Here is an 8,950-nt window from a genome sequence, read left to right on the forward strand (position 1 = left end):
AACTCATAAACATTGTAAAGCTTTGTGTCAATATGCTCTGTCATCTCTCCTATACTTTCATGTGCATGAGTGGTAAATGCCATGTGACGTCAGGTTTCTGTCGTTAACCGTACTGTTACCTGTACATTATCAGGACACAGTTGACAATAGTAATACACCTGACCACGAGTTCGAAAAACCAACTGCTTCTTTTCTTCAAATTGCCGAAAGGATCCCCCGCTTTATTTTTTGAGCAGCTCGGTTCCGTCCTGTGGAGTTCCAACGCCTTTTTTCTTTCGGCAGCAAAGCCGGTTGTCCATACTCTCGCTGCTCTGGTATGAGAAGCCGAAGAGGCCCCTCTCCCCCCACCGCTTTTCCCTGTTCCTGAACCGTCTCATTTTCCTCGTCCCGTGCTTTAAACATCGACCACTCCGTGCCTCCTTGAATTTGCTCGTTATTAGTACCACCACGTGTTCACACGAAGCCTGCTTTCGGAATGCCCCGTGCTTTATTCCGAGCTCCATATTTGTGCCAGATGCCAGGCGTACGCAGCGGAATCGTGGCTGCGGCTGCATTTCGCTCCTCACCACGCGCAAATTTGTGGGCGCAAGTGTGAGCCACTATAGGGGAATTATCGAGGTCGATCTGATGAGATAGCCTGGAAGAAGAGAGAGAGTGTGTGTGCGTGTGTTCATTTGATACTGTCGGATTGTAATCTGTACTGTTTTTGGTTACGACATGAGCTAAACGGTAAATGTCAAAATGTCACCTCCCCCCACCCTGTATTTGTAGTTTAGTAGTTTAGTCTGTGACCTGCCTGCGCTGTGACGTGCCTTAAAGTGTGAACTGAGCCCCCTAAAAGCCGTTACGGCGCTGTTTCGCGCGGGGAAAACTGGCGAGAAAAAAAAAAGAAGCGATCTGCCGCGGAGATGTGGCATAGGTGAAAGAAACTTATGCTTGACGTGCGCTACATCCTTGCGGCACTTATATATTGCGGCCGCTTTGACCGCGTAATCTGCCTCCATGACGAGCCATCCTTTCGTGCCGCGTGTTATAATAACAATAATACAGTTGCCCGCAATGTTCGAAATCACCACGGTGATTTTTGTCTGATTTGGTGTTCGGCAGCTGACCATCGAAGTCGTGGGTTCGAACCCGACCGGGGCGGCTGCGTTTTTATGGAGGCAAAACGCTAAGGCGCCCGTGTGCTGTGCGATGTCAGTGCACGTTAAAGATCCCCAGGTGGTCGAAATTATTCCGGGGCCCTCCACTACGGCACCTCTTTCTTCCTTTCTTCTTTCACTCCCTCCTTTACCCCTTCCCTTACGGCGCGGTTCAGGTTACGCAGCTTCGTGGCGTCAAAAAGACGCTCGTGTCCTGGGAAAAGTGTCAGTGCGCGTAAAAAAAAACTCAGGTGGTCTAATTTGAATTGGACCTCTCCGCTACGGCGCCCCTCACAGACCTCTACTAAAATAGGTCGATGGGCGCCGCCATATTGGCCACTGGGCTGTGCTCGTAGTACGGGAAAGAGCTGAGGAATGAGGATTAAGCTCGGCCACTTTCTCCCCACAGCCCAGAAAACTGGTTTTCCCGAGGGTCGGCCGGCGCGGTGGCTCAGTGGTTATGGCGCTCGCCTGCTGGCACGAAAGACGCGGGTTCGATCCCGGCCGCGGCGGTCGAATTTCGGTGGAGGCGAAATTCTAGACGCCCGTGTGCTGTGCAATGTCAGTGCACGTTAAAAGAAACCTATCTCCACTACGGCGTCCTTCATAGCCCGAGTCGCTTCGGGACGTTCAGCCCCCACAAGCCAAACCTTTCCCTAGGGTCACGCAGCTTCGTGGCGTCGATACCCACGTGCCGTTGGCACCGGGCCGCAGAGTTTCAGCGGTCGGACTGGCGTGCCTGCTACGTACGCCCCCCTCCTACCCAGCAGCAGCGCGGTCGACAGCCCTTTGTTCCGGGCACGTCGCTCAACCCTGGCCTTGTCACCGGCGGCCGCCAGCGGAAGCCGCACGCACGCGCCTCGTGGTGTGGGACGACAAGAGACGGCTGTCGAAGCGACGGCCGAAGGGAGTACGGGCGCGAGTCTCTTTTCCTATATTTTTTTTTTGTTTGTAATTTGTGAGGAAGTCGGTGCGGTCTCCGCGGTTTGGCAAAGGTCGGGTGAAAAAAAACACGCGGTCGCCCAGAGACTCCTCTCGTCGCGCTGACATATCCGTTCTGCAGTCGTGCGGCGGTTCTTTATAGTTCTCTCATTGTGCTGTCTCGCACGTGCTCCGCCCTCGAGTGGTTCTGGAGCCGCGTTTAGTCTGCCGCATTCCTGGCAGTGGAAAGGGTGAGCTTAGGATAACCCGTGCCACCCTTCCTTCTGGACACGGTGCATTCCGTAGTTGTGCTCAGGTGCTGCGCGGTATGTGGTCTAATTTGGCATGCGTCGAACGCTGACCAGCGCTGCAATATTGCCACCGCCGATTCCTATTTACGAGCCACCTAAATTCCCATTGCGTCGGACTGAACGCGCGAGCCTGCCACGCCCGCCACCTGTGTGCTTACGTTTGTGGAAATCGCTGTGTATGGCGACCCGGCAATTCAAAGCAGTCTGTACTGCAGCAAGGGGACGGGAAACGCGGAGCAAGAACCACAGCTGCCTGCAGACGCGACTGGCAAAGACGCACTCCTCACGTTTGCCCCCAGAAGAGACGAGCAGTGCGCACGCAGAAGACTGCGGGGCTGCTTTGAGGGCCTCCTGTGGACTGTGTGTCCTACAGACCCTGGGCACAGGCTCGCAACGACATGCATGCAGTCAGGGTTAAGATCTCTCCTTCCTGCGCGACTCAAAGCTAAAGGGTCCCTGAAAAGGGTGTTTGAGCTTGTCTATAAAATGCTCGAATAACTTAGAGTACAGGCCAGCGAGCGTTCATACCGTGTACAAGACCTCAAAAGCGAGCCGATAATTTGCAATACAATTTTAAAAACTCCCGCTTCCGCTCCTAGCGGCCACCTGCGGGGCTGCGCGTTCGCCCGAATCCGCGCTCGTTACGTCATCAGCGGACTGCTAATTGGTTCGCAAGCGTCGGCGGAGGGGGAGAGTGCGAAGGGCCGGCGGAGGAGCGCCGACATTTCAGCGTGCAAAGGGTGTCGAGAGCAGAGGGAAAGCTGCGAAGACGCGGAAATTCAAATTTTGACTACAGATAACTCAGCTTCTACGAAGCGCATCTAAAAAAATCCTTGCTGGGTATCTGTGAAGCGGAGTCTTTTAGCATCCTAGGCACATTGCATCTTTATTGAGACCCCCCTTTCACAGCCCATTTAACGCCAGCCTGAAACCGGTATATACTAATCTCCGAGTTGCGTGTAGACTGAAGCCCTTCGGATAATGAAAAGGCTTTTGTTTGATACGCGTTTGCAGCCCGCGTATCCGCCGCGGAGGCTCAGTGGTTAAGGCGCTCGGCTACTGATCCGGAGTGCCAGGGTTTGAACTCGACCGCGGCGGCCGCGTTTCGATGGAGGCGAAACGCAAAGGTGCCCGTGTGCTGTGCGATGTCAGTGCACGTTAACGATCCCCAGGTAGCCGAAATTATTCTGGCGCCCTCCAGTAGGGCACCTCTTTCTTATTTCACTCCCTCCTTTATCCCTTCCTATACGGCGCGGTTCAGGTGTCCGCCAAGATATGTGACAGATACTGCGCCATTTCCTTTCCCTCAAAACCGTTGCCGTATATAGCGAACGCGCTTGTCACACCGCCGTGAACAGCTGCTGTGCGCCTTTGCGTTACTCGGAGGCTCTGATGCATGTGCTTACGTCTGACGCGGACAGTGCCGCGAGCAGCGGTCCGTGCACCTTTTCGCTCGTTCTTGCGTTTTCCGTGCTGCGAGTACGCGACATTCCAATCGCGCCGACCTTTCCGCCCATTTCGTGACAGTGCAATGAGTGTACTTTGGCTGCCCCCGTTTACCCAGAGTGCCGCTGTCCACTGCCGGGGCCTCGTTCGCTGGTATCTTCAAGCGTATACGTGGCGCCCTCTGCGGTGAGCGGCCGCAAGAAGCGTGATTGCTAAAGGTGAAAGAAGGCCCCCTCTATTATACTGTTGCGTCTGCACAACGACCACAAACAATACCGCCGGAAGCTCCCAAAGGTGCAGTCTTAGCGATTTCCTTGGAAGTCCTAACTTATAAGAAGACGAGAAAACGCCGGATCAGTGCGTTTTAACCGTTTTAATAGCGCGAAAGTGCAGATTTTAAGTTGATTTCGCTGCATGAACGGCCCTTGATGTGACTGAATTTGCCGTTTGTGATTACGGCGGGGCATAGAGAGCGCTCTTTTTCTTTCTTTTACTTTCGTTATTTATTCCCCTATTACGACCTTGTTCTTTCTTCGTCGGGAGATACTTTGCTTGGCTTTCGAGTGCCGCGAAGAGGATGGCCGGCTTCCATCGGCAACGGATTCGGCGGCGATGATGACGCGGTTCGCCTAACGCTGGAGTTCGGTGTGCGGACTGTCCGATGAAGTTCCATGTGCGAAGCTGTTCCGTGGTTGTGTGACGGCGCAATATCCAGGCCTTGTGACCCTGCGTACTTGTCCAGCTCCCTACGCCAGGCATACGTGCGGCTGCTTCCTCTTGTTACTAACAATATGTATTCCACGGGGCGAGAACTGACAGACGGGGCGGGACTGGACAAAGCAACAGACTTTCTTGCGTCATCGCGCATTGTGTATGTCAGTTTCTGCGTTTTTTTGTTTTGCAGTGCGTGGAGACGTTCGCGTTTGTTTTTGCCTCTTCTCAGTATGCCTAGTTGCTTCCTTGTTTTCGTGCCGGTGCAGCAAACAGTGGAGTCCAATAAAAGGGCCCGAGACCGAGCACCTTGGTTCGGCCGCTCGTCCCCGCCATTGTCTCAGCGAACCGCAGCTGTTGTCGATCGTCCCAGAGCCGAAAAACTCTGCGAGGTCGGCGTCGGGGGTGACTCATGCGAACACCGCCTCGACTTGTTCTGTGAAACTCATCTCTTGACTGCAGATTACTGGTGTGCACCTGGCCACTAGGTGTAGAGTCAGTGGCATCTAGAAGACGGTACCGGTAAAGTGCTATCCATAAGGTGACAAAGTTAGAAGTTTAGGATTAAAAAGTGTCTTTAAAGAAAATGGCAAGTTTATAGACCGATTTATTACACCGTCAAAGAAATACAAAGAGAGAGAGAGAAAAAAAGCCGAGCATGGTGGCAACTGCCACCACGCCGTTTCAGACGGGATGCTCCTATCTTCCTGAATCCATGCCCTCTGTTAACCATGGGGATTTGCTGGGGAGAACGGGCGAGTGGACAAGAATTAAAAGTGCGACATTGACGAAGGGGAGGTTGGAAGATTGGTGGAGGAAATCAAGGGAGGGGTGAATTTGGAGATGGAAAAAGGCAAACTAGACATTTTAAAAGCGAAATAAATAGAAGGAAAAGGAAAAAAAATCAATTAACAATGGGGTAAGTATATGCGCTGGTGGCGCAAGCTGCCGCCCGATGCAAAGGGTAAAGCCATTACCATCCATCCATCCATCCATTCCGCGACCGAGGGAGGAGAGAGGGCAGGGCCTTGTCGGACAAATGGCGTAAGGTTGGAATGAGAGAGGGGACTGCCGCAGACACGTTGATGCATGCGCCCCTTGCAGAACTGCGAAGCTAAGCCTCCTTGCGCCCTCGAAAGTGCTTGTGTACAGTGGCGGCTTGCTCAACTCGTGTGCTGCAGCTGCACTCGAATGTGCGCCATGGAACGGTGAGGGGGTTGAGGAACAGCGGAACGGTCGCTTTGTGTGAGGTTGGTCAGCGGGCGGGGACAGGGTTCGGAGAGGTCCTGCGATGGAGGCTGCTGATGATGATGGCGGTGCCGCTTTCGAAGCAGTGAAACTCGTGGTGCGGAGTCCTCAGCTTCAAAAGCGAAAAGAATCGAAGAGCGCTATACGTCTCGTGCTCGAAACGGGGCGTAGTCTAGGCGAGGTTTTGCTCAAGCGCCGCCAGCGAAGCTGCTCCGCTGAGGTCGTCGGAGTGCCCGTTTGCTGGGGGAGCATTTTACTCGCGGAGTGGATTTCCTCACCTAGCTGTTCTGGCAAACGGTTCCTTTGGTGTTGGGCTCCTCAGCTATCGAAATTGGAAAAAATGAAATACGTTTTTGGCGGAAGGAAACGGCGCAGTATCTGTCTCGCATGTCGACGCACACCTGAACCGCGCCGTAAGGGAAGGGGGTAAAGGAGGGAGTGAAAGAGGTGCCGTAGTGGTGGGCTTCGGAATGATTTCGACCACCTGGGGATCTTTAACGTGCACTGACATCGCACAGATATTCTTGCCTACTACCGAGATACCCGGCGCGTTTACGCACCGCCGGCTCCCTGCCTAACCTTAACCCGGGCCTCCCACTGGCGCCGACTCCAGACTCGAACTGCTCCCTACCCTATACTCCTTCATGCCCGCTACCCCGATCAATTCCTTTCTTCTTGTAAGCTCTGCGGGAAACCGAGAAACTTCCATGTCCTCCTCACATGTCCTGCCTTCCCACACCCTCCATCCCCCACCACGGCGGAGTCATACGGGAGACTCTCCTGGGCAGCTTCGCTGCTGCTGACCAGCGCCGGATAATTACCGACGCCCTGAAGCGGATAGCCCTCCAAGGGCTGACCTTTGCCCTGTAAGGGCAGCCCCCTAAGGGTTGCCTCGTGCCATGTTAGGGGGTTTGCCCCCCTCGGTATTTGGCAATAAATGTTTCCACCACCACCACAGACATCGCTCAGCACACGGGCGCCTTAGCGTTTTTGCTCCATAAAAACGCAGCCGCCGCGGTCGGGTTCGAACCCGGGAACTCCGGATCAGTAGCCACCGCGGCGGGGTCTACCGAAATTCGGAAAATTGGTTTTGAGGAAATGAAAAGGGCGCAGTAACTGTCTCACTTATTGGTTGCTTCCCCAAAGAGGTGCCGTAGGGAAGGGCTGCGGAATAATTTAGACCACATGGTGGGGATAGGATAGGACGGGAATAACTTTATTAAGGCAACCGACGGTTTAACGCGTCGTGACGTTGGCCAAGCGTCGACCCGGGGTTACGCCCTACTCTGCACAGCCCCGTTTGGGCCCGTTTGTGGTGGATCGTGAGGCGAGTGCACCCTGGGCCTGTTGGACGGCCCATAGCTGTTTCCTCGTCTGTAGACTGCACTGCGCTGTGTGAAGTTCGGGCGGGTATGTCCTGGGGATCTTTAACGTGCACTGACATCGCGCAGCACACTGGCATCTTTTGCGTTTCGAAAGACCGCTTGATCGCTATCCCCCTCGTGCGGTCTAAGGTCCTGCATTGTGTTTGCACCGGTCTGGTAACAGCCACAGCAAGTGAGAGCAATGCACATAAAAAAAAAAAACTAATAATGTGACACACGGCCGTACGGAATAGGCCAGAAGTAAAATCTGCAGGTTAATGCTGTGGCCCAATTTTAGGAATCGCTTTCTCGTCGCCGGCGCGTTTTCCTTGTGGGCGTGCGTTGGTCTTGAGTTTTTTTTCCAGTGTTCGTCGGACTGTGCACCCTGCAGATCCTCGCTGGTGGCATAAGTGGGGCGTCCGCGCAGGCACCGAGCCTCGAGGCGGAAGCCCTTATCTTGCTCACATCGGGGATCAACGGGGGAGACCCGGCTGCACACGTGCGAGGAGAGAGAGCTCAGTGCGTGGAATTAAGATGCTCGGTGCAGATAAAACCGAAACAAAGCGGGGGGGATCCCTCGAGGCGCGTCCGTGGCGTCCGCGCTTTCAGGGCGCAAAAAAAGTTTTATCCTCCTGCGCAGCGGGCTCATTAACCTTGTGCACCTGCCTTTAAAAAGTAGTCTTGCGTATTGTCCACGAACTTGTCTGCAGGTCGTTTTGCAGCCGCACGCATTATGACGCGAAAGCGGGACGCGCGGTGCTCAGTGGAGACAAAATGACTGCGCTGCTGTATATAGTTCGCCTAGGCCGTGGCACCGTGCCGGTGAGCTGTCCTCACTTTCCGAGTGCGCATAAGCCATTTTCACCTCGGCGCACGTGTTTTCGTGTTCGGTAGTCAGTATGTGACGCAGTATACGGCGCGCCTCAAACAGGCAGGAGTTTGACGGAGTTGTGTCGCGGCACTGTTCCTGAGCCCGCCGTGCGCGGGTTTGGGCTGTCGTGGTGGCCCTTACACGGGGCACAAAGATCGGGATGCATAGCGGCCTGCAACGGGGCGGGGGCAGAGCCATGGTCGCGAACAGCCCGACTGCCACCCTTGTGATCATCGTCCTCAGCCGTAAACCCGGGCGCGTCTAGTCACGCCCTCCTGTGGTGTGCCCGGAGCCTTCACGAGCGTGGACCAGCGTTGCGTGGACAGTGGGCCACGAGGGAATTTCCGTTGCTTTGAAGGCATTGCCGAGTGGCTGGACTTCGGCTTTTGAGGCGGCGTAAACGCAAAGACACCAGAACCCCAGGCGGTCGAAATAGATCCGGAAGCCTCCATTGCGTTGTCCGTCATAGCCCAAGTGCAGCTTAAAGCCCCCCCCCCCCCCCCCGCCCCCGCCCACACACACACACAAACGGAATCAGACTACTTCATAGCGGAACACGTAAGAGACGCAAAAAACAGGTAGACGTTTTTGTGTCCCACGTGTTGCGCTATGAAGTAATTCGTCTTCACTCATGAGCCAACTAGCCCGAAAGCAAGCGCTGTGCACGCCTGGCAATCGCGTACTTTTCCTGTAGCTCACCTCACCAGCGGCCGCCAGGCGACCCAGGCCTGCCCGGCCGGGCCGGCTACGCTCCATCGCATCGTGTCTGCGCCACTTGATTTGCTGTGGCGGGGTGAGCTTACATTAAGAAGAGCACTGGCTTCGTCTAGCCAGAGCAGCTGGGCGTGAGTCACCCGTGCCGTGGACACACCCGCCGTGCTGCATTTAATCCCTTTAATCCCCGAGTCCAATACTCTGGCGAAGCAGACTTCCTTG

This window comes from Amblyomma americanum, chromosome 6 (assembly GCF_052857255.1).
Source record: "Amblyomma americanum isolate KBUSLIRL-KWMA chromosome 6, ASM5285725v1, whole genome shotgun sequence".
NCBI lineage: Eukaryota > Metazoa > Arthropoda > Arachnida > Ixodida > Ixodidae > Amblyomma > Amblyomma americanum.